At 43.3% G+C, this 21,605-nt stretch overlaps 34 non-coding genes across 34 annotated transcripts; 8 read left to right on the top strand and 26 right to left on the bottom strand.

Moving 5' to 3' along the window:
• Window positions 1-130: 130 nt before the first annotated feature.
• On the bottom strand, window positions 131-201 carry trnag-gcc (transfer RNA glycine (anticodon GCC)). Its single transcript has one exon. It is a non-coding gene; the product is annotated as a tRNA-Gly (tRNA).
• Window positions 202-440: 239 nt separating this feature from the next.
• Window positions 441-511, bottom strand: trnag-gcc (transfer RNA glycine (anticodon GCC)). Its single transcript has one exon. It is a non-coding gene; the product is annotated as a tRNA-Gly (tRNA).
• A 553-nt stretch (window positions 512-1,064) lies between these two features.
• Window positions 1,065-1,153, bottom strand: trnaa-cgc (transfer RNA alanine (anticodon CGC)). The gene is given in 2 exon segments: window positions 1,065-1,099; window positions 1,118-1,153. It is a non-coding gene; the product is annotated as a tRNA-Ala (tRNA).
• Window positions 1,154-1,393: 240 nt separating this feature from the next.
• trnag-gcc (transfer RNA glycine (anticodon GCC)) lies at window positions 1,394-1,464 on the bottom strand. The gene has a single exon. It is a non-coding gene; the product is annotated as a tRNA-Gly (tRNA).
• Window positions 1,465-1,704: 240 nt separating this feature from the next.
• Window positions 1,705-1,775, bottom strand: trnag-gcc (transfer RNA glycine (anticodon GCC)). The gene has a single exon. It is a non-coding gene; the product is annotated as a tRNA-Gly (tRNA).
• A 239-nt stretch (window positions 1,776-2,014) lies between these two features.
• On the bottom strand, window positions 2,015-2,085 carry trnag-gcc (transfer RNA glycine (anticodon GCC)). The gene has a single exon. It is a non-coding gene; the product is annotated as a tRNA-Gly (tRNA).
• A 239-nt stretch (window positions 2,086-2,324) lies between these two features.
• trnag-gcc (transfer RNA glycine (anticodon GCC)) lies at window positions 2,325-2,395 on the bottom strand. The gene has a single exon. It is a non-coding gene; the product is annotated as a tRNA-Gly (tRNA).
• Window positions 2,396-2,948: 553 nt separating this feature from the next.
• On the bottom strand, window positions 2,949-3,037 carry trnaa-cgc (transfer RNA alanine (anticodon CGC)). The gene is given in 2 exon segments: window positions 2,949-2,983; window positions 3,002-3,037. It is a non-coding gene; the product is annotated as a tRNA-Ala (tRNA).
• A 240-nt stretch (window positions 3,038-3,277) lies between these two features.
• Window positions 3,278-3,348, bottom strand: trnag-gcc (transfer RNA glycine (anticodon GCC)). Its single transcript has one exon. It is a non-coding gene; the product is annotated as a tRNA-Gly (tRNA).
• A 425-nt stretch (window positions 3,349-3,773) lies between these two features.
• Window positions 3,774-3,844, bottom strand: trnag-gcc (transfer RNA glycine (anticodon GCC)). The gene has a single exon. It is a non-coding gene; the product is annotated as a tRNA-Gly (tRNA).
• Window positions 3,845-4,391: 547 nt separating this feature from the next.
• trnag-gcc (transfer RNA glycine (anticodon GCC)) lies at window positions 4,392-4,462 on the bottom strand. Its single transcript has one exon. It is a non-coding gene; the product is annotated as a tRNA-Gly (tRNA).
• Window positions 4,463-4,703: 241 nt separating this feature from the next.
• On the bottom strand, window positions 4,704-4,774 carry trnag-gcc (transfer RNA glycine (anticodon GCC)). Its single transcript has one exon. It is a non-coding gene; the product is annotated as a tRNA-Gly (tRNA).
• A 240-nt stretch (window positions 4,775-5,014) lies between these two features.
• trnag-gcc (transfer RNA glycine (anticodon GCC)) lies at window positions 5,015-5,085 on the bottom strand. Its single transcript has one exon. It is a non-coding gene; the product is annotated as a tRNA-Gly (tRNA).
• Window positions 5,086-5,323: 238 nt separating this feature from the next.
• trnag-gcc (transfer RNA glycine (anticodon GCC)) lies at window positions 5,324-5,394 on the bottom strand. Its single transcript has one exon. It is a non-coding gene; the product is annotated as a tRNA-Gly (tRNA).
• A 241-nt stretch (window positions 5,395-5,635) lies between these two features.
• Window positions 5,636-5,706, bottom strand: trnag-gcc (transfer RNA glycine (anticodon GCC)). Its single transcript has one exon. It is a non-coding gene; the product is annotated as a tRNA-Gly (tRNA).
• A 550-nt stretch (window positions 5,707-6,256) lies between these two features.
• Window positions 6,257-6,327, bottom strand: trnag-gcc (transfer RNA glycine (anticodon GCC)). Its single transcript has one exon. It is a non-coding gene; the product is annotated as a tRNA-Gly (tRNA).
• Window positions 6,328-7,502: 1,175 nt separating this feature from the next.
• Window positions 7,503-7,573, bottom strand: trnag-gcc (transfer RNA glycine (anticodon GCC)). The gene has a single exon. It is a non-coding gene; the product is annotated as a tRNA-Gly (tRNA).
• A 551-nt stretch (window positions 7,574-8,124) lies between these two features.
• trnag-gcc (transfer RNA glycine (anticodon GCC)) lies at window positions 8,125-8,195 on the bottom strand. The gene has a single exon. It is a non-coding gene; the product is annotated as a tRNA-Gly (tRNA).
• Window positions 8,196-8,435: 240 nt separating this feature from the next.
• Window positions 8,436-8,506, bottom strand: trnag-gcc (transfer RNA glycine (anticodon GCC)). Its single transcript has one exon. It is a non-coding gene; the product is annotated as a tRNA-Gly (tRNA).
• An 865-nt stretch (window positions 8,507-9,371) lies between these two features.
• trnag-gcc (transfer RNA glycine (anticodon GCC)) lies at window positions 9,372-9,442 on the bottom strand. The gene has a single exon. It is a non-coding gene; the product is annotated as a tRNA-Gly (tRNA).
• Window positions 9,443-9,682: 240 nt separating this feature from the next.
• On the bottom strand, window positions 9,683-9,753 carry trnag-gcc (transfer RNA glycine (anticodon GCC)). Its single transcript has one exon. It is a non-coding gene; the product is annotated as a tRNA-Gly (tRNA).
• Window positions 9,754-9,992: 239 nt separating this feature from the next.
• On the bottom strand, window positions 9,993-10,063 carry trnag-gcc (transfer RNA glycine (anticodon GCC)). Its single transcript has one exon. It is a non-coding gene; the product is annotated as a tRNA-Gly (tRNA).
• A 238-nt stretch (window positions 10,064-10,301) lies between these two features.
• trnag-gcc (transfer RNA glycine (anticodon GCC)) lies at window positions 10,302-10,372 on the bottom strand. The gene has a single exon. It is a non-coding gene; the product is annotated as a tRNA-Gly (tRNA).
• Window positions 10,373-10,925: 553 nt separating this feature from the next.
• On the bottom strand, window positions 10,926-10,996 carry trnag-gcc (transfer RNA glycine (anticodon GCC)). The gene has a single exon. It is a non-coding gene; the product is annotated as a tRNA-Gly (tRNA).
• A 344-nt stretch (window positions 10,997-11,340) lies between these two features.
• On the bottom strand, window positions 11,341-11,411 carry trnag-gcc (transfer RNA glycine (anticodon GCC)). Its single transcript has one exon. It is a non-coding gene; the product is annotated as a tRNA-Gly (tRNA).
• A 1,178-nt stretch (window positions 11,412-12,589) lies between these two features.
• trnag-gcc (transfer RNA glycine (anticodon GCC)) lies at window positions 12,590-12,660 on the bottom strand. Its single transcript has one exon. It is a non-coding gene; the product is annotated as a tRNA-Gly (tRNA).
• Window positions 12,661-13,221: 561 nt separating this feature from the next.
• On the top strand, window positions 13,222-13,303 carry trnas-uga (transfer RNA serine (anticodon UGA)). The gene has a single exon. It is a non-coding gene; the product is annotated as a tRNA-Ser (tRNA).
• A 236-nt stretch (window positions 13,304-13,539) lies between these two features.
• Window positions 13,540-13,613, top strand: trnat-agu (transfer RNA threonine (anticodon AGU)). The gene has a single exon. It is a non-coding gene; the product is annotated as a tRNA-Thr (tRNA).
• Window positions 13,614-15,830: 2,217 nt separating this feature from the next.
• On the top strand, window positions 15,831-15,912 carry trnas-uga (transfer RNA serine (anticodon UGA)). The gene has a single exon. It is a non-coding gene; the product is annotated as a tRNA-Ser (tRNA).
• A 236-nt stretch (window positions 15,913-16,148) lies between these two features.
• On the top strand, window positions 16,149-16,222 carry trnat-agu (transfer RNA threonine (anticodon AGU)). Its single transcript has one exon. It is a non-coding gene; the product is annotated as a tRNA-Thr (tRNA).
• Window positions 16,223-18,430: 2,208 nt separating this feature from the next.
• trnas-uga (transfer RNA serine (anticodon UGA)) lies at window positions 18,431-18,512 on the top strand. Its single transcript has one exon. It is a non-coding gene; the product is annotated as a tRNA-Ser (tRNA).
• Window positions 18,513-18,748: 236 nt separating this feature from the next.
• Window positions 18,749-18,822, top strand: trnat-agu (transfer RNA threonine (anticodon AGU)). Its single transcript has one exon. It is a non-coding gene; the product is annotated as a tRNA-Thr (tRNA).
• Window positions 18,823-21,029: 2,207 nt separating this feature from the next.
• trnas-uga (transfer RNA serine (anticodon UGA)) lies at window positions 21,030-21,111 on the top strand. The gene has a single exon. It is a non-coding gene; the product is annotated as a tRNA-Ser (tRNA).
• A 237-nt stretch (window positions 21,112-21,348) lies between these two features.
• Window positions 21,349-21,422, top strand: trnat-agu (transfer RNA threonine (anticodon AGU)). The gene has a single exon. It is a non-coding gene; the product is annotated as a tRNA-Thr (tRNA).
• Window positions 21,423-21,605: the final 183 nt, after the last annotated feature.

Below are 21,605 nucleotides of genomic sequence, written 5' to 3'. Positions count from 1 at the left end.
CAGACTTTGTCATGAAATTGTGCCAGTTTCAAGTGCAAAACCTGAATTCACACTAATATTGTAAGGGACGGTGTCACTTTCAGTATCATATATAAAAGCAGCAGCAGAACTAAGCAGAAAAACTTGTGTTTGCATTGGCCGGGAATCGAACCCGGGCCTCCCGCGTGGCAGGCGAGAATTCTACCACTGAACCACCAATGCTTGTGAGCAGAGATTTTTGCCCATTTTTTTTTTTTTTTTTTGCAATTTGTGATCACAAAGACTATAAACTATTCTGTTTCATGACCCGGCAAAATTCACGTCCAATTTGCAGACTTTGTCATGAAATTGTGCCAGTTTCAAGTGCAAAACCTGAATTTCCACTAATATTGTAAGGGACGGTGTCACTTTCAGTATCATATATAAAAGCAGCAGCAGAACTAAGCAGAAAAACTTGTGTTTGCATTGGCCGGGAATCGAACCCGGGCCTCCCGCGTGGCAGGCGAGAATTCTACCACTGAACCACCAATGCTTGTGAGCAGAGATGTTTGCCCATTTTTTTTTTTTTTTTTTTTGCAATTTGTGATCACAAAGACTATAAACTATTCTGTTTCATGACCCTGTAAAATTCACGTCCAATTTGCAGACTTTGTCATGAAATTGTGCCAGTTTCAAGTGCAAAACCTGAATTCACACTAATATTGTAAGTGACGGTGTTCACTCTCAGTATCATATATAAAAGCAGCAGCAGAACTGAGCAGAAAAACTTGTGTTTGCATTGGCCGGGAATCGCACCCGGGCCTCCCGCGTGGCAGGCGAGAATTCTACCACTGAACCACCAATGCTTGTGAGCAGAGATTTTTTGCCCATTTTTTTTTTTTTTTTTGCAATTTGTAATCACAAAGACTATCAACTATTCGGTTTCATCACCCGGCAAAATTCACGTCCAATTTGCAGACTTTGTCATGAAATTGTGCCAGTTTCAAGTGCAAAACCTGAATTCACACCAATATTGTAAGTGACGGTGTTCACTCTCAGTATCATATATAAAAGCAGCAGCAGAACTAAACAGAAAAACTTGTGTTTGCATTGGCCGGGAATCGAACCCGGGCCTCCCGCGTGGCAGGAGGCCCGGGCCCGCGAGGCGAGAATTCTACCACTGAACCACCAATGCTTGTGAGCAGAGATTATTTGACCATTTTTTTTTTTTTTTTTGCAATTTGTTTTCACAAAGACTATAAGCTATTCGGTTTCATGACCCTGCAAAATTCACGTCCAATTTGCAGACTTTGTCATGAAATTGTGCCAGTTTCAAGTGCAAAACCTGAATTCACACTAATACGGTAAGTGACGGTGTTCACTCTCAGTATCATATATAAAAGCAGCAGCAGAACTAATCAGAAAAACTTGTGTTTGCATTGGCCGGGAATCGAACCCGGGCCTCCCGCGTGGCAGGCGAGAATTCTACCACTGAACCACCAATGCTTGTGAGCAGAGATTATTTGACCATTTTTTTTTTTTTTTTTGCAATTTGTTTTCACAAAGACTATAAGCTATTCGGTTTCATGACCCTGCAAAATTCACGTCCAATTTGCAGACTTTGTCATGAAATTGTGCCAGTTTCAAGTGCAAAACCTGAATTCACACTAATACGGTAAGTGACGGTGTTCACTCTCAGTATCATATATAAAAGCAGCAGCAGAACTAATCAGAAAAACTTGTGTTTGCATTGGCCGGGAATCGAACCCGGGCCTCCCGCGTGGCAGGCGAGAATTCTACCACTGAACCACCAATGCTTGTGAGCAGAGATTTTTGCCCATTTATTTTTTTTTTTTTTGCAATTTGTGATCACAAAGACTATAGACTATTCTGTTTCATGACCCGGCAAAATTCACGTCCAATTTGCAGACTTTGTCATGAAATTGTGCCAGTTTCAAGTGCAAAACCTGAATTCACACTAATATTGTAAGGGACGGTGTCACTTTCAGTATCATATATAAAAGCAGCAGCAGAACTAAGCAGAAAAACTTGTGTTTGCATTGGCCGGGAATCGAACCCGGGCCTCCCGCGTGGCAGGCGAGAATTCTACCACTGAACCACCAATGCTTGTGAGCAGAGATTTTTGCCCATTTTTTTTTTTTTTTTTTGCAATTTGTGATCACAAAGACTATAAACTATTCTGTTTCATGACCCGGCAAAATTCACGTCCAATTTGCAGACTTTGTCATGAAATTGTGCCAGTTTCAAGTGCAAAACCTGAATTTCCACTAATATTGTAAGGGACGGTGTCACTTTCAGTATCATATATAAAAGCAGCAGCAGAACTAAGCAGAAAAACTTGTGTTTGCATTGGCCGGGAATCGAACCCGGGCCTCCCGCGTGGCAGGCGAGAATTCTACCACTGAACCACCAATGCTTGTGAGCAGAGATGTTTGCCCATTTTTTTTTTTTTTTTTTTTGCAATTTGTGATCACAAAGACTATAAACTATTCTGTTTCATGACCCTGTAAAATTCACGTCCAATTTGCAGACTTTGTCATGAAATTGTGCCAGTTTCAAGTGCAAAACCTGAATTCACACTAATATTGTAAGTGACGGTGTTCACTCTCAGTATCATATATAAAAGCAGCAGCAGAACTGAGCAGAAAAACTTGTGTTTGCATTGGCCGGGAATCGCACCCGGGCCTCCCGCGTGGCAGGCGAGAATTCTACCACTGAACCACCAATGCTTGTGAGCAGAGATTTTTTGCCCATTTTTTTTTTTTTTTTTGCAATTTGTAATCACAAAGACTATCAACTATTCGGTTTCATCACCCGGCAAAATTCACGTCCAATTTGCAGACTTTGTCATGAAATTGTGCCAGTTTCAAGTGCAAAACCTGAATTCACACCAATATTGTAAGTGACGGTGTTCACTCTCAGTATCATATATAAAAGCAGCAGCAGAACTAAACAGAAAAACTTGTGTTTGCATTGGCCGGGAATCGAACCCGGGCCTCCCGCGTGGCAGGAGGCCCGGGCCCGCGAGGCGAGAATTCTACCACTGAACCACCAATGCTTGTGAGCAGAGATTATTTGACCATTTTTTTTTTTTTTTTTGCAATTTGTTTTCACAAAGACTATAAGCTATTCGGTTTCATGACCCTGCAAAATTCACGTCCAATTTGCAGACTTTGTCATGAAATTGTGCCAGTTTCAAGTGCAAAACCTGAATTCACACTAATACGGTAAGTGACGGTGTTCACTCTCAGTATCATATATAAAAGCAGCAGCAGAACTAATCAGAAAAACTTGTGTTTGCATTGGCCGGGAATCGAACCCGGGCCTCCCGCGTGGCAGGCGAGAATTCTACCACTGAACCACCAATGCTTGTGAGCAGAGATTTTTGCCCATTTATTTTTTTTTTTTTTGCAATTTGTGATCACAAAGACTATAGACTATTCTGTTTCATGACCCGGCAAAATTCACGTCCAATTTGCAGACTTTGTCATGAAATTGTGCCAGTTTCAAGAGCAAAACCTGAATTCACACTAATATTGTAAGGCCCAGCAGCAGAACTAAGCAGAAAAACTTGTGTTTGCATTGGCCGGGAATCGAACCCGGGCCTCCCGCGTGGCAGGCGAGAATTCTAGCACTGACCCTGCAAAATTCACGTCCAATTTGCAGACTTTGTCATGAAATTGTGCCAGTTTCAAGTGCAAAACCTGAATTCACACTAATATTGTAAGTGACGGTGTTCACTCTCAGTATCATATATAAAAGCAGCAGCAGAACTAATCAGAAAAACTTGTGTTTGCATTGGCCGGGAATCGAACCCGGGCCTCCCGCGTGGCAGGCGAGAATTCTACCACTGAACCACCAATGCTTGTGAGCAGAGATTTTTGCCCATTTATTTTTTTTTTTTTGCAATTTGTGATCACAAAGACTATAAACTATTCTGTTTCATGACCCGGCAAAATTCACGTCCAATTTGCAGACTTTGTCATGAAATTGTGCCAGTTTCAAGTGCAAAACCTGAATTCACACTAATATTGTAAGGGACGGTGTCACTTTTAGTATCATATATAAAAGCAGCAGCAGAACTAAGCAGAAAAACTTGTGTTTGCATTGGCCGGGAATCGAACCCGGTCCTCCCGCGTGGCAGGCGAGAATTCTAGCACTGAACCACCAATGCTTGTGAGCAGAGATGTTTGCCCATTTTTTTTTTTTTTTTTGCAATTTGTAATCACAAAGACTATAAACTATTCTGTTTCATGACCCGGCAAAATTCACGTCCAATTTGCAGACTTTGTCATGAAATTGTGCCAGTTTCAAGTGCAAAACCTGAATTCACACTAATATTGTAAGGGACGGTGTCACTTTCAGTATCATATATAAAAGCAGCAGCAGAACTAAGCAGAAAAACTTGTGTTTGCATTGGCCGGGAATCGAACCCGGGCCTCCCGCGTGGCAGGCGAGAATTCTACCACTGAACCACCAATGCTTGTGAGCAGAGATGTTTGCCCATTTTTTTTTTTTTTTTTTTGCAATTTTTAATCACAAAGACTATAAACTATTCGGTTTCATGACCCTGTAAAGTTCACGTCCAATTTGCAGACTTGGTCATGAAATTGTGCCAGTTTCAAGTGCAAAACCTGAATTCACACTAATATTGTAAGTGACGGTGTTCACTCTCAGTATCATATATAAAAGCAGCAGCAGAACTGAGCAGAAAAACTTGTGTTTGCATTGGCCGGGAATCGAACCCGGGCCTCCCGCGTGGCAGGCGAGAATTCTACCACTGAACCACCAATGCTTGTGAGCAGAGATTTTTTGACCATTTTTTTTTTTTTTTTTGCAATTTGTTTTCACAAAGACTATAAGCTATTCGGTTTCATGACCCTGCAAAATTCACGTCCAATTTGCAGATTTTGTCATGAAATTGTGCCAGTTTCAAGTGCAAAACCTGAATTCACACTAATATTGTAAGTGACGGTGTTCACTCTCAGTATCATATATAAAAGCAGCAGCAGAACTAATCAGAAAAACTTGTGTTTGCATTGGCCGGGAATCGAACCCGGGCCTCCCGCGTGGCAGGCGAGAATTCTACCACTGAACCACCAATGCTTGTGAGCAGAGATTTTTGCCCATTTATTTTTTTTTTTTTGCAATTTGTGATCACAAAGACTATAAACTATTCTGTTTCATGACCCGGCAAAATTCACGTCCAATTTGCAGACTTTGTCATGAAATTGTGCCAGTTTCAAGTGCAAAACCTGAATTCACACTAATATTGTAAGGGACGGTGTCACTTTCAGTATCATATATAAAAGCAGCAGCAGAACTAAGCAGAAAAACTTGTGTTTGCATTGGCCGGGAATCGAACCCGGGCCTCCCGCGTGGCAGGCGAGAATTCTACCACTGAACCACCAATGCTTGTGAGCAGAGATGTTTGCCCATTTTTTATTTTTTTTTTTTGCAATTTTTAATCACAAAGACTATAAACTATTCGGTTTCATGACCCTGTAAAATTCACGTCCAATTTGCAGACTTTGTCATGAAATTGTGCCAGTTTCAAGTGCAAAACCTGAATTCACACTAATATTGTAAGTGACGGTGTTCACTCTCAGTATCATATATAAAAGCAGCAGCAGAACTGAGCAGAAAAACTTGTGTTTGCATTGGCCGGGAATCGAACCCGGGCCTCCCGCGTGGCAGGCGAGAATTCTACCACTGAACCACCAATGCTTGTGAGCAGAGATTTTTTGCCCATTTTTTTCTTTTTTTTTACAATTTGTAATCACAAAGACTATAAACTATTCGGTTTCATCACCCGGCAAAATTCACGTCCAATTTGCAGACTTTGTCATGAAATTGTGCCAGTTTCAAGTGCAAAACCTGAATTCACACTAATATTGTAAGTGACGGTGTTCACTCTCAGTATCATATATAAAAGCAGCAGCAGAACTAAGCAGAAAAACTTGTGTTTGCATTGGCCGGGAATCGAACCCGGGCCTCCGGCGTGGCAGGCGAGAATTCTACCACTGAACCACCAATGCTTGTGAGCAGAGATTTTTTGCCCATTTTTTTTTTTTTTTTACAATTTGTAATCACAAAGACTATAAACTATTCAGTTTCATCACCCGGCAAAATTCACGTCCAATTTGCAGACTTTGTCATGAAATTGTGCCAGTTTCAAGTGCAAAACCTGAATTCACACTAATATTGTAAGTGACGGTGTTCACTCTCAGTATCATATATAAAAGCAGCAGCAGAACTAAGCAGAAAAACTTGTGTTTGCATTGGCCGGGAATCGAACCCGGGCCTCCCGCGTGGCAGGCGAGAATTCTACCACTGAACCACCAATGCTTGTGAGCAGAGATTTTTTGCCCTTTTTTTTTTTTTTTTTTTGCAATTTGTAATCACAAAGACTAAAACTATTCGGTTTCATCACCCGGCAAAATTCACGTCCAATTTGCAGACTTTGTCATGAAATTGTGCCAGTTTCAAGTGCAAAACCTGAATTCACACTAATATTGTAAGTGACGGTGTTCACTCTCAGTATCATATATAAAAGCAGCAGCAGAACTAAGCAGAAAAACTTGTGTTTGCATTGGCCGGGAATCGAACCCGGGCCACCCGCGTGGCAGGCGAGAATTCTACCACTGAACCACCAATGCTTGTGAGCAGAGATCTTTTGCCCATTTTTTTTTTTTTTTTTGCAATTTGTGATCACAAAGACTATAAACTATTCGGTTTCATCACCCGGCAAAATTCACGTCCAATTTGCAGACTTTGTCATGAAATTGTGCCAGTTTCAAGTGCAAAACCTGAATTCACACTAATATTGTAAGTGACGGTGTTCACTCTCAGTATCATATATAAAAGCAGCAGCAGAACTAAGCAGAAAAACTTGTGTTTGCATTGGCCGGGAATCGAACCCGGGCCCCCCGCGTGGCAGGCGAGAATTCTACCACTGAACCACCAATGCTTGTGAGCAGAGATTTTTTGCCCTTTTTTTTTTTTTTTTTTTGCAATTTGTAATCACAAAGACTAAAACTATTCGGTTTCATCACCCGGCAAAATTCACGTCCAATTTGCAGACTTTGTCATGAAATTGTGCCAGTTTCAAGTGCAAAACCTGAATTCACACTAATATTGTAAGTGACGGTGTTCACTCTCAGTATCATATATAAAAGCAGCAGCAGAACTAAGCAGAAAAACTTGTGTTTGCATTGGCCGGGAATCGAACCCGGGCCACCCGCGTGGCAGGCGAGAATTCTACCACTGAACCACCAATGCTTGTGAGCAGAGATTTTTTGCCCATTTTTTTTTTTTTTTTTTTACAATTTGTAATCACAAAGACTATAAACTATTCGGTTTCATCACCCGGCAAAATTCACGTCCAATTTGCAGACTTTGTCATGAAATTGTGCCAGTTTCAAGTGCAAAACCTGAATTCACACTAATATTGTAAGTGACGGTGTTCACTCTCAGTATCATATATGAAAGCAGCAGCAGAACTAAGCAGAAAAACTTGTGTTTGCATTGGCCGGGAATCGAACCCGGGCCTCCCGCGTGGCAGGCGAGAATTCTACCACTGAACCACCAATGCTTGTGAGCAGAGATTTTTTGCCCATTTTTTTCTTTTTTTTTACAATTTGTAATCACAAAGACTATAAACTATTCGGTTTCATCACCCGGCAAAATTCACGTCCAATTTGCAGACTTTGTCATGAAATTGTGCCAGTTTCAAGTGCAAAACCTGAATTCACACTAATATTGTAAGTGACGGTGTTCACTCTCAGTATCATATATAAAAGCAGCAGCAGAACTAAGCAGAAAAACTTGTTTTTGCATTGGCCGGGAATCGAACCCGGGCCCCCCGCGTGGCAGGCGAGAATTCTACCACTGAACCACCAATGCTTGTGAGCAGAGATTTTTTGCCCTTTTTTTTTTTTTTTTTTTGCAATTTGTAATCACAAAGACTAAAACTATTCGGTTTCATCACCCGGCAAAATTCACGTCCAATTTGCAGACTTTGTCATGAAATTGTGCCAGTTTCAAGTGCAAAACCTGAATTCACACTAATATTGTAAGTGACGGTGTTCACTCTCAGTATCATATATAAAAGCAGCAGCAGAACTAAGCAGAAAAACTTGTGTTTGCATTGGCCGGGAATCGAACCCGGGCCTCCCGCGTGGCAGGCGAGAATTCTACCACTGAACCACCAATGCTTGTGAGCAGAGATTTTTTGCCCATTTTTTTTTTTTTTTTTGCAATTTGTAATCACAAAGACTATAAACTATTCGGTTTCATCACCCGGCAAAATTCACGTCCAATTTGCAGACTTTGTCATGAAATTGTGCCAGTTTCAAGTGCAAAACCTGAATTCACACTAATATTGTAAGTGACGGTGTTCACTCTCAGTATCATATATAAAAGCAGCAGCAGAACTAAGCAGAAAAACTTGTGTTTGCATTGGCCGGGAATCGAACCCGGGCCTCCCGCGTGGCAGGCGAGAATTCTACCACTGAACCACCAATGCTTGTGAGCAGAGATTTTTTGCCCATTTTTTTTTTTTTTTTTGCAATTTGTGATCACAAAGACTATAAACTATTCGGTTTCATCACCCGGCAAAATTCACGTCCAATTTGCAGACTTTGTCATGAAATTGTGCCAGTTTCAAGTGCAAAACCTGAATTCACACTAATATTGTAAGTGACGGTGTTCACTCTCAGTATCATATATAAAAGCAGCAGCAGAACTAAGCAGAAAAACTTGTGTTTGCATTGGCCGGGAATCGAACCCCGGCCTCCCGCGTGGCAGGCGAGAATTCTACCACTGAACCACCAATGCTTGTGAGCAGAGATTTTTTGCCCATTTTTTTTTTTTTTTTTTTTACAATTTGTAATCACAAAGACTATAAACTATTCGGTTTCATCACCCGGCAAAATTCACGTCCAATTTGCAGACTTTGTCATGAAATTGTGCCAGTTTCAAGTGCAAAACCTGAATTCACACTAATATTGTAAGTGACGGTGTTCACTCTCAGTATCATATATAAAAGCAGCAGCAGAACTAAGCAGAAAAACTTGTGTTTGCATTGGCCGGGAATCGACCCGGGCCTCCCGCGTGGCAGGCGAGAATTCTACCACTGAACCACCAATGCTTGTGAGCAGAGATTTTTTGCCCATTTTTTTTTTTTTTTTTTGCAATTTGTATTCACAAAGACTATAAACTATTCGGTTTCATCACCCGGCAAAATTCACGTCCAATTTGCAGACTTTGTCATGAAATTGTGCCAGTTTCAAGTGCAAAACCTGAATTCACACCAATATTGTAAGTGACGGTGTTCACTCTCAGTATCATATATAAAAGCAGCAGCAGAACTAAACAGAAAAACTTGTGTTTGCATTGGCCGGGAATCGAACCCGGGCCTCCCGCGTGGCAGGCGAGAATTCTACCACTGAACCACCAATGCTTGTGAGCAGAGATTATTTGACCTTTTTTTTTTTTTTTTTTGCAATTTGTTTTCACAAAGACTATAAGCTATTCGGTTTCATGACCCTGCAAAATTCACGTCCAATTTGCAGACTTTGTCATGAAATTGTGCCAGTTTCAAGTGCAAAACCTGAATTCACACTAATACGGTAAGTGACGGTGTTCACTCTCAGTATCATATATAAAAGCAGCAGCAGAACTAATCAGAAAAACTTGTGTTTGCATTGGCCGGGAATCGAACCCGGGCCTCCCGCGTGGCAGGCGAGAATTCTACCACTGAACCACCAATGCTTGTGAGCAGAGATTTTTGCCCATTTATTATTTTTTTTTTTGCAATTTGTGATCACAAAGACTATAGACTATTCTGTTTCATGACCCGGCAAAATTCACGTCCAATTTGCAGACTTTGTCATGAAATTGTGCCAGTTTCAAGTGCAAAACCTGAATTCACACTAATATTGTAAGGGACGGTGTCACTTTCAGTATCATATATAAAAGCAGCAGCAGAACTAAGCAGAAAAACTTGTGTTTGCATTGGCCGGGAATCGAACCCGGGCCTCCCGCGTGGCAGGCGAGAATTCTACCACTGAACCACCAATGCTTGTGAGCAGAGATTTTTGCCCATTTTTTTTTTTTTTTTTGCAATTTGTGATCACAAAGACTATAAACTATTCTGTTTCATGACCCGGCAAAATTCACGTCCAATTTGCAGACTTTGTCATGAAATTGTGCCAGTTTCAAGTGCAAAACCTGAATTTCCACTAATATTGTAAGGGACGGTGTCACTTTCAGTATCATATATAAAAGCAGCAGCAGAACTAAGCAGAAAAACTTGTGTTTGCATTGGCCGGGAATCGAACCCGGGCCTCCCGCGTGGCAGGCGAGAATTCTACCACTGAACCACCAATGCTTGTGAGCAGAGATGTTTGCCCATTTTTTTTTATTTTTTTTTTGCAATTTGTGATCACAAAGACTATAAACTATTCTGTTTCATGACCCTGTAAAATTCACGTCCAATTTGCAGACTTTGTCATGAAATTGTGCCAGTTTCAAGTGCAAAACCTGAATTCACACTAATATTGTAAGTGACGGTGTTCACTCTCAGTATCATATATAAAAGCAGCAGCAGAACTGAGCAGAAAAACTTGTGTTTGCATTGGCCGGGAATCGCACCCGGGCCTCCCGCGTGGCAGGCGAGAATTCTACCACTGAACCACCAATGCTTGTGAGCAGAGATTTTTTGCCCATTTTTTTTTTTTTTTTTGCAATTTGTAATCACAAAGACTATCAACTATTCGGTTTCATCACCCGGCAAAATTCACGTCCAATTTGCAGACTTTGTCATGAAATTGTGCCAGTTTCAAGTGCAAAACCTGAATTCACACCAATATTGTAAGTGACGGTGTTCACTCTCAGTATCATATATAAAAGCAGCAGCAGAACTAAACAGAAAAACTTGTGTTTGCATTGGCCGGGAATCGAACCCGGGCCTCCCGCGTGGCAGGCGAGAATTCTACCACTGAACCACCAATGCTTGTGAGCAGAGATTATTTGACCATTTTTTTTTTTTTTTTTGCAATTTGTTTTCACAAAGACTATAAGCTATTCGGTTTCATGACCCTGCAAAATTCACGTCCAATTTGCAGACTTTGTCATGAAATTGTGCCAGTTTCAAGTGCAAAACCTGAATTCACACTAATACGGTAAGTGACGGTTTCATCAACCGGCAAAATTCACGTCCAATTTGCAGACTTTGTCATGAAATTGTGCCAGTTTCAAGTGCAAAACCTGAATTCACACTAATATTGTAAGTGACGGTGTTCACTCTCAGTATCATATATAAAAGCAGCAGCAGAACTAAGCAGAAAAACTTGTGTTTGCATTGGCCGGGAATCGAACCCGGGCCTCCCGCGTGGCAGGCGAGAATTCTACCACTGAACCACCAATGCTTGTGAGCAGAGATTTTTTGACCATTTTTTTTTTTTTTTTTTTGCAATTTGTGATCACAAAGACTATAAACTATTCGGTTTCATCACCCGGCAAAATTCACGTCCAATTTGCAGACTTTGTCATGAAATTGTGCCAGTTTCAAGTGCAAAACCTGAATTCACACTAATATTGTAAGTGACGGTGTTCACTCTCAGTATCATATATAAAAGCAGCAGCAGAACTAAGCAGAAAAACTTGTGTTTGCATTGGCCGGGAATCGAACCCGGGCCCCCCGCGTGGCAGGCGAGAATTCTACCACTGAACCACCAATGCTTGTGAGCAGTGATTTTTTGCCCTTTTTTTTTTTTTTTTTTTGCAATTTGTAATCACAAAGACTAAAACTATTCGGTTTCATCACCCGGCAAAATTCACGTCCAATTAGCAGACTTTGAATGAAATTGTGCCAGTTTCAAGTGCAAAACCTGAATTCACACTAATATTGTAAGTGACGGTGTTCACTCTCAGTATCATATATAAAAGCAGCAGCAGAACTAAGCAGAAAAACTTGTGTTTGCATTGGCCTGGATTCGAACCCAGGCCTCCCGCGTGGCAGGCGAGAATTCTACCACTGAACCACCAATGCTTGTGAGCAGAGATTTTTTGCCCACTTTTTTTTTTTTTTTTTGCAATTTGTGATCACAAAGACTATAAACTATTCGGTTTCATCACCCGGCAAAATTCACGTCCAATTTGCAGACTTTGTCATGAAATTGTGCTAGTTTCAAGTGCAAAAGCTGAATTCACACTAATATTGTAATTGACGGTGTTCACTCTCAGTATCATATATAAAAGCAGCAGCAGAACTAAGCAGAAGAACTTGTGTTTGCATTGGCCGGGAATCGACCCCCGTCCTCCCGCGTGGCAGGCAAGAGTTCTACCACTGAATCACCAATGCTTGTGAGCAATGATTTTTTGCCCATTTATTTATTTTATTTTTTTGCGATATTTAATCAAAAAGACTATAAACTATTCGGTTTCATGACCCGGCAAAATTCACGTCCAATTTGCAGACTTTGTCATGAAATTGTGCCAGTTTCAAGTGCAAAACCTGAATTCACACTAATATTGTAAGTGACGGTGTTCACTCTCAGTATCATATATAAAAGCAGCAGCAGAACTAAGCAGAAAAACTTGTGTTTGCATTGGCCGGGAATCGAACCCGGGCCTCCCGCGTGGCAGGCGAGAATTCTACCACTGAACCACCAATGCTTGTGAGCAGAGATTTTTTGCCCATTTTTTTTTTTTTTTTTTTTTTGCAATTTGTGATCACAAAGACTATAAACTATTCGGTTTCATGACCCTGCTAAAAGCAGCAGCAGAACTAAGCAGAAAAACTTGCTTTCCTTATCGCCCATCTACATCCCTTTTTTAATTCTCTCGTCAGCCACCAGGTTTATGAACATCTGCAACTCAGAGTTGGTGTATAATGAAATCACGGGGGCGTGGCGGGTAGAACCGAGCTGAGTAGATACTAGTGGAAAAGTGCCATATTAGAATGTTGTAATGCAATGGATGACAACACATGTCTAACTGGATATACCTGCAAACATGCAGCTTATACAACAAGAAGTTGATGTATAAGCTAAGGCACAAATGGCGGTAAGTAGCTTGTGATATTGAAGAAACCATCATCAAAGAGTTACTTTCCCTGACATGACTGCTCACCTTCTCATGTGGCTGGAAAACTGTGACGTCTCATTCAGCTGTTTCAGGTACTTTCCTGCAAACAAACACACATTTATTTCAGCCAAATGTTCAAGCATGTGACAAGTTGTTGTGGCCAAGTGGTTAAGGCGATGGACTTGAAATCCATTGGGGATTCCCCGCGCAGGTTCAAACCCTGCCAACAACGGTTAATGTTTGAACATGCAAGAAGACTTGCAGTTGTTAACCAACGACTAAAATGTCTTTCAAAACTAATCAGAGGAATTTTTATGTGTTATCCCCAGCATGCATTAATAGGTAACATCAGCCTACATGAAGTTAGTTTCACATTTCTTTCCAAGCAGTCGGCCCAGGTTCGCAGTTTTGGCATGGAGCTGCTTCAAACCTATAACGAACTGCTTATTTCAATGGGGTCTTTATGGAGGCCCTGTGGCTTAGTTGGTCAAAGTGCCTGTCTAGTAAACAGGAGATCCTGGGTTCAAATCCCAGCAGAGCCTCTAAACTCAAATGTCTTGAAGGTCTGAAAGATCACATTTCTCTCATTCCCGGTTCTGGCACTATTTCTCACATGCTTGCTTAATTATAGCAGAGTACTTTGTCAAAAGTACTCCTGATCTTAGTGAACGTGGATGCTCTCTGTTTTGTCATTCTATTGGAGCCTCTCTTTTCATATCCTGCAAAAATGTGCGTATGAATCGTGTAGGGGGGGGAAGGAGGGGGAGCGGAGGCCGAAGCCAGGAGGCAGGACCAGCAGAGCCGGCCCTGGAAAGACGCCCACGTTCCCCCGCCGGCCATCCAGTAGCGGGGGGCGACCTTCCGAGCCGGGCCAGGGCCCCACCGTACCTCCACGGGCGCCCCCAGCGCCGCCGGAGCCCCCAGACGGAGGGGGAAACGGTCCATTCCCGAAAGGATCCTGAAAGGATCATTAATCATTATCCATATTCATTGACATACACAGTTCTCACACTTAGGGTATGTTAATACAGCGCAAAAACTTCTTCAGGTAAGAAAATATTTAACATAAGTAGTTCCATCCCACAGCGAGGATCACCATCTGAGACACTGTCCCAGGCGCTAAGACCTTGACGTGGGTGGGTACAAAGACAAAGCCCTGTTCATTCAAATGTCAACGACAGTTGTCATTATCAAACCTCTTCAAGTATATGGTCTGTTTCTAATGGCGCTTTTCCACTAGTATCTACTCAGTGCGGCTCGGCTCGGGACGGCTCGTCTCGCCTCTACCCGCCTCTACCCGCTTTGTCCCCGTTTGTTTTTCCACAGCCAGTTGAGAAGTGGGCAGGTTGGGGTGAAGCTGCTGGGATGTACTCGATTGCGCAATCCTTTTGTTCGTGTCGGTGCTGATGAGAAATCAGCTGGAGCCGCGAGCGGCTGAGAAGAAAACAGAGCTCCTGTGGATCTGATCGTTCCTTATCGCCCATCTACATCCCTTTTTTAATTCTCTCGTCAGCCACCAGGTTTATGAACATCTGCACCTCAGAGTTGGATCACCAAACAGACGTTTGCGCTGTATAATGAAATCACCGCGAGCCGCCAGTCGCTCTCGCGCTGACTCCCGCTTCCTGATTGAAACGTCTGACGGCCCGGCCCCCCGACCAATCAGTGGCGTGGAGGGTGATGACGTCAGATATAATGCCGGCTCAGCCCGGTTAGAACCTCGGCAGAATGGTTACAGAAACCCACTCGCCTTGGCCCCTAGTGGAAAAGCGCAAGACGGGGGCGTGGCGGGTAGAAGCGAGCTGAGTAGATACTTGTGGAAAAGGGCCATATTAGAATGTTGTAATGCAATGGATGACAACACATGTCTAACTGGATATACCTGCAAACATGCAGCTTATACAACAAGAAGTTGATGTATAAGCTAAGGCACAAATGGCGGTAAGTAGCTTGTGATATTGAAGAAACCATCATCAAAGAGTTACTTTCCCTGACATGACTGCTCACCTTCTCATGTGGCTGGAAAACTGCGACGTCTCATTCAGCTGTTTCAGGTACTTTCCTGCAGCGTTGGTATGGCAGTCAACATGGCTGCTTGCCAAGCAGTTGACCTGGGTTTGCTTCCCAGCCAATGCAAGAAACATGAGGTCTTCATAAGTGTAATGCTTTTTGTTGGGGAAGAATATGTTTTGGACAATCAGACTTTACGTAATTGTACATGGCTTCAAACGTTTTTTGGAAATGAGTCCTAATTGATGACTTGACAGACATTAAATTAGACATATAGTCTCACACATATATGCGCAAGTAGACAGGTAACATATATCTTTATGTGGCGGCACGTTCACTATTATTTAAGTTTGGGATCTGAAGATCTTTTTCTGTTTACCGACAACACCGCCTTTGATTTGGGCCCTAGGACCCATACTAAAGGTCAATCATCACCTCTACAAAAGGACACGAAGGTTCGTTCACTCAGGGATGGAGATAGGGGACAGAGTTCAATAATACAAACAATATTTTATTATTTAAAAAAGGCACATTGGTTGGGGCAATAAAACAAAAAAGGATCCCAATTGAAGAATGGGGAAAGGGTTTACGGACTAGGCCTTACCGGCTTACCTCTTGGCATGAAAGGGAAGCAAGATGTAGGTTTTCACCATTCACACATCATTCCAATGTTGGTCTTCAGGTAAAGCATTGTACTACATTCAAACAAACACACATTTATTTCAGCCAAATGTTCAAGCATGTGACAAGTTGTTGTGGCCGAGTGGTTAAGGCGATGGACTTGAAATCCATTGTGGATTCCCCGCGCAGGTTCAAACCCTGCCAACAACGGTTAATGTTTGAACATGCAAGAAGACTTGCAGTTGTTAACCATAGACTAAAATGTCTTTCAAAACTAATCAGAGGAGTTTTTATGTGTTATCCCCAGCATGCATTAATAGGTAACATCAGCCTACATTAAGTTAGTTTTACATTTCTTTCCAAGCAGTCGGCCCAGGTTCGCAGTTTTGGCATGGAGCTGCTTCAAACCTATAACGAACTGCTTATTTCAATGGGTTTTTTATGGGGGCCCTGTGGCTTAGTTGGTCAAAGTGCCTGTCTAGTAAACAGGAGATCCTGGGTTCAAATCCCAGCAGAGCCTCTAAACTCAAATGTCTGAAAGATCACATTTCTCTCATTCCTGGTTCTGGCACTATTTCTCACATGCTTGCTTAATTATAGCAGCATACTTTGTCAAAAGTACTCCTGATCTTAGTGAACGTGGATGCTCTCTGTTTTTTTCATTCTATTGGAGCCTCTCTTTTCATATCCTGCAAAAATGTGCGTATGAATCGTGTAGGGGGGGGAAAGAAGGGGGAGCGGACGCCGAAGCCAGGACGCAGGACCAGCAGAGCCGGCCCTGGAAAGACGCCCATGTTCCCCCGCCGGCCATCCAGTAGCGGGGGCCGACCCTCCGAGCCGGGCCAGGGCCCCACCGTACCTCCACGGGCGCCCCCGGCGCCGACGGAGCCCCCAGTCGGAGGGGGAAACGGTCCATTCCCCCCTGTGATCCTGAAAGGATCATTAATCATTATCCATATTCCTTGACATGCATAGTTCTCACACTTAGGGTATGTTAATACAGCGCAAAAACTTCTTCAGTAAGAGAATATTTAACATAAGTAGTTCCATCCCACAGCGAGGATCACCATCTGGGACACTGTCCCGGCTGCTAAGACGTGGCGTGGGTGGGTACAAAGAGAAAGCCCTGTTCATTCAAATGTCAACGACAGTTGTCATTATCAAACCTCTCCAAGTCTATGGTCTCTTTCTAATGGCGCTTTTCCACTAGTATCTACTCAGTGCGGCTCGGCTCGGGACGGCTCGTCTCGCCTCTACCCGCCTCTACCCGCTTTGTCCCCGTTTGTTTTTCCACAGCCAGTTGAGAAGTGGGCAGGTTGGGGTGAAGCTGCTGGGATGTACTCGATTGCGCAATCCTTTTGTTCGTGTCGGCGCTGATGAGAAATCAGCTGGAGCCGCGAGCGGCTGAGAAGAAAACAGAGCTCCTGTGGATCTGATCGTTCCTTATCGCCCATCTACATCCCTTTTTTAATTCTCTCGTCAGCCACCAGGTTTATGAACATCTGCACCTCAGAGTTGGATCACCAAACAGACGTTTGCGCTGTATAATGAAATCACCGCGAGCCGCCAGTCGCTCTCGCGCTGACTCCCGCTTCCTGATTGAAACGTCTGACGGCCCGGCCCCCCGACCAATCAGTGGCGTGGAGGGTGATGACGTCAGATATAATGCCGGCTCAGCCCGGTTAGAACCTCGGCAGAATGGTTACAGAAACCCACTCGCCTTGGCCCCTAGTGGAAAAGCGCAAGACGGGGGCGTGGCGGGTAGAAGCGAGCTGAGTAGATACTTGTGGAAAAGGGCCATATTAGAATGTTGTAATGCAATGGATGACAACACATGTCTAACTGGATATACCTGCAAACATGCAGCTTATACAACAAGAAGTTGATGTATAAGCTAAGGCACAAATGGCGGTAAGTAGCTTGTGATATTGAAGAAACCATCATCAAAGAGTTACTTTCCCTGACATGACTGCTCACCTTCTCATGTGGCTGGAAAACTGCGACGTCTCATTCAGCTGTTTCAGGTACTTTCCTGCAGCGTTGGTATGGCAGTCAACATGGCTGCTTGCCAAGCAGTTGACCTGGGTTTGCTTCCCAGCCAATGCAAGAAACATGAGGTCTTCATAAGTGTAATGCTTTTTGTTGGGGAAGAATATGTTTTGGACAATCAGACTTTACGTAATTGTACATGGCTTCAAACGTTTTTTGGAAATGATCCTAATTGATGACTTGACAGACATTAAATTAGACATATAGTCTCACACATATATGCGCAAGTAGACAGGTAACATATATCTTTATGTGGCGGCACGTTCACTATTATTTAAGTTTGGGATCTGAAGATCTTTTTCTGTTTACTGACAACACCGCCTTTGATTTGGGCCCTAGGACCCATACTAAAGGTCAATCATCACCTCTACAAAAGGACACGAAGGTTCGTTCACTCAGGGATGGAGATAGGGGACAGAGTTCAATAATACAAACAATATTTTATTATTTAAAAAAGGCACATTGGTTGGGGCAATAAAACAAAAAAGGATCCCAATTGAAGAATGGGGAAAGGGTTTACGGACTAGGCCTTACCGGCTTACCTCTTGGCATGAAAGGGAAGCAAGATGTAGGTTTTCACCATTCACACATCATTCCAATGTTGGTCTTCAGGTAAAGCATTGTACTACATTCAAACAAACACACATTTATTTCAGCCAAATGTTCAAGCATGTGACAAGTTGTTGTGGCCGAGTGGTTAAGGCGATGGACTTGAAATCCATTGGGGATTCCCCGCGCAGGTTCAAACCCTGCCAACAACGGTTAATGTTTGAACATGCAAGAAGACTTGCAGTTGTTAACCATAGACTAAAATGTCTTTCAAAACTAATCAGAGGAGTTTTTATGTGTTATCCCCAGCATGCATTAATAGGTAACATCAGCCTACATTAAGTTAGTTTTACATTTCTTTCCAAGCAGTCGGCCCAGGTTCGCAGTTTTGGCATGGAGCTGCTTCAAACCTATAACGAACTGCTTATTTCAATGGGTTTTTTATGGGGGCCCTGTGGCTTAGTTGGTCAAAGTGCCTGTCTAGTAAACAGGAGATCCTGGGTTCAAATCCCAGCAGAGCCTCTAAACTCAAATGTCTGAAAGATCACATTTCTCTCATTCCTGGTTCTGGCACTATTTCTCACATGCTTGCTTAATTATAGCAGCGTACTTTGTCAAAAGTACTCCTGATCTTAGTGAACGTGGATGCTCTCTGTTTTGTCATTCTATTGGAGCCTCTCTTTTCATATCCTGCAAAAATGTGCGTATGAATCGTGTAGGGGGGGGAAAGAAGGGGGAGCGGACGCCAAAGCCAGGACGCAGGACCAGCAGAGCCGGCCCTGGAAAGACGCCCATGTTCCCCCGCCGGCCATCCAGTAGCGGGGGCCGACCCTCCGAGCCGGGCCAGGGCCCCACCGTACCTCCACGGGCGCCCCCGGCGCCGACGGAGCCCCCAGTCGGAGGGGGAAACGGTCCATTCCCCCCTGTGATCCTGAAAGGATCATTAATCATTATCCATATTCCTTGACATGCATAGTTCTCACACTTAGGGTATGTTAATACAGCGCAAAAACTTCTTCAGTAAGAGAATATTTAACATAAGTAGTTCCATCCCACAGCGAGGATCACCATCTGGGACACTGTCCCGGCTGCTAAGACGTGGCGTGGGTGGGTACAAAGAGAAAGCCCTGTTCATTCAAATGTCAACGACAGTTGTCATTATCAAACCTCTCCAAGTCTATGGTCTCTTTCTAATGGCGCTTTTCCACTAGTATCTACTCAGTGCGGCTCGGCTCGGGACGGCTCGTCTCGCCTCTACCCGCCTCTACCCGCTTTGTCCCCGTTTGTTTTTCCACAGCCAGTTGAGAAGTGGGCAGGTTGGGGTGAAGCTGCTGGGATGTACTCGATTGCGCAATCCTTTTGTTCGTGTCGGCGCTGATGAGAAATCAGCTGGAGCCGCGAGCGGCTGAGAAGAAAACAGAGCTCCTGTGGATCTGATCGTTCCTTATCGCCCATCTACATCCCTTTTTTAATTCTCTCGTCAGCCACCAGGTTTATGAACATCTGCACCTCAGAGTTGGATCACCAAACAGACGTTTGCGCTGTATAATGAAATCACCGCGAGCCGCCAGTCGCTCTCGCGCTGACTCCCGCTTCCTGATTGAAACGTCTGACGGCCCGGCCCCCCGACCAATCAGTGGCGTGGAGGGTGATGACGTCAGATATAATGCCGGCTCAGCCCGGTTAGAACCTCGGCAGAATGGTTACAGAAACCCACTCGCCTTGGCCCCTAGTGGAAAAGCGCAAGACGGGGGCGTGGCGGGTAGAAGCGAGCTGAGTAGATACTTGTGGAAAAGGGCCATATTAGAATGTTGTAATGCAATGGATGACAACACATGTCTAACTGGATATACCTGCAAACATGCAGCTTATACAACAAGAAGTTGATGTATAAGCTAAGGCACAAATGGCGGTAAGTAGCTTGTGATATTGAAGAAACCATCATCAAAGAGTTACTTTCCCTGACATGACTGCTCACCTTCTCATGTGGCTGGAAAACTGCGACGTCTCATTCAGCTGTTTCAGGTACTTTCCTGCAGCGTTGGTATGGCAGTCAACATGGCTGCTTGCCAAGCAGTTGACCTGGGTTTGCTTCCCAGCCAATGCAAGAAACATGAGGTCTTCATAAGTGTAATGCTTTTTGTTGGGGAAGAATATGTTTTGGACAATCAGACTTTACGTAATTGTACATGGCTTCAAACGTTTTTTGGAAATGATCCTAATTGATGACTTGACAGACATTAAATTAGACATATAGTCTCACACATATATGCGCAAGTAGACAGGTAACATATATCTTTATGTGGCGGCACGTTCACTATTATTTAAGTTTGGGATCTGAAGATCTTTTTCTGTTTACTGACAACACCGCCTTTGATTTGGGCCCTAGGACCCATACTAAAGGTCAATCATCACCTCTACAAAAGGACACGAAGGTTCGTTCACTCAGGGATGGAGATAGGGGACAGAGTTCAATAATACAAACAATATTTTATTATTTAAAAAAGGCACATTGGTTGGGGCAATAAAACAAAAAAGGATCCCAATTGAAGAATGGGGAAAGGGTTTACGGACTAGGCCTTACCGGCTTACCTCTTGGCATGAAAGGGAAGCAAGATGTAGGTTTTCACCATTCACACATCATTCCAATGTTGGTCTTCAGGTAAAGCATTGTACTACATTCAAACAAACACACATTTATTTCAGCCAAATGTTCAAGCATGTGACAAGTTGTTGTGGCCGAGTGGTTAAGGCGATGGACTTGAAATCCATTGGGGATTCCCCGCGCAGGTTCAAACCCTGCCAACAACGGTTAATGTTTGAACATGCAAGAAGACTTGCAGTTGTTAACCATAGACTAAAATGTCTTTCAAAACTAATCAGAGGAGTTTTTATGTGTTATCCCCAGCATGCATTAATAGGTAACATCAGCCTACATTAAGTTAGTTTTACATTTCTTTCCAAGCAGTCGGCCCAGGTTCGCAGTTTTGGCATGGAGCTGCTTCAAACCTATAACGAACTGCTTATTTCAATGGGTTTTTTTATGGGGGCCCTGTGGCTTAGTTGGTCAAAGTGCCTGTCTAGTAAACAGGAGATCCTGGGTTCAAATCCCAGCAGAGCCTCTAAACTCAAATGTCTGAAAGATCACATTTCTCTCATTCCTGGTTCTGGCACTATTTCTCACATGCTTGCTTAATTATAGCAGCGTACTTTGTCAAAAGTACTCCTGATCTTAGTGAACGTGGATGCTCTCTGTTTTGTCATTCTATTGGAGCCTCTCTTTTCATATCCTGCAAAAATGTGCG

This window comes from Cololabis saira, unplaced genomic scaffold, assembly GCF_033807715.1.
Source record: "Cololabis saira isolate AMF1-May2022 unplaced genomic scaffold, fColSai1.1 scf137, whole genome shotgun sequence".
NCBI lineage: Eukaryota > Metazoa > Chordata > Actinopteri > Beloniformes > Belonidae > Cololabis > Cololabis saira.
Note: the sequence above shows the minus strand (reverse complement) of the source record. Positions and strands in the feature narration are given on the sequence as shown.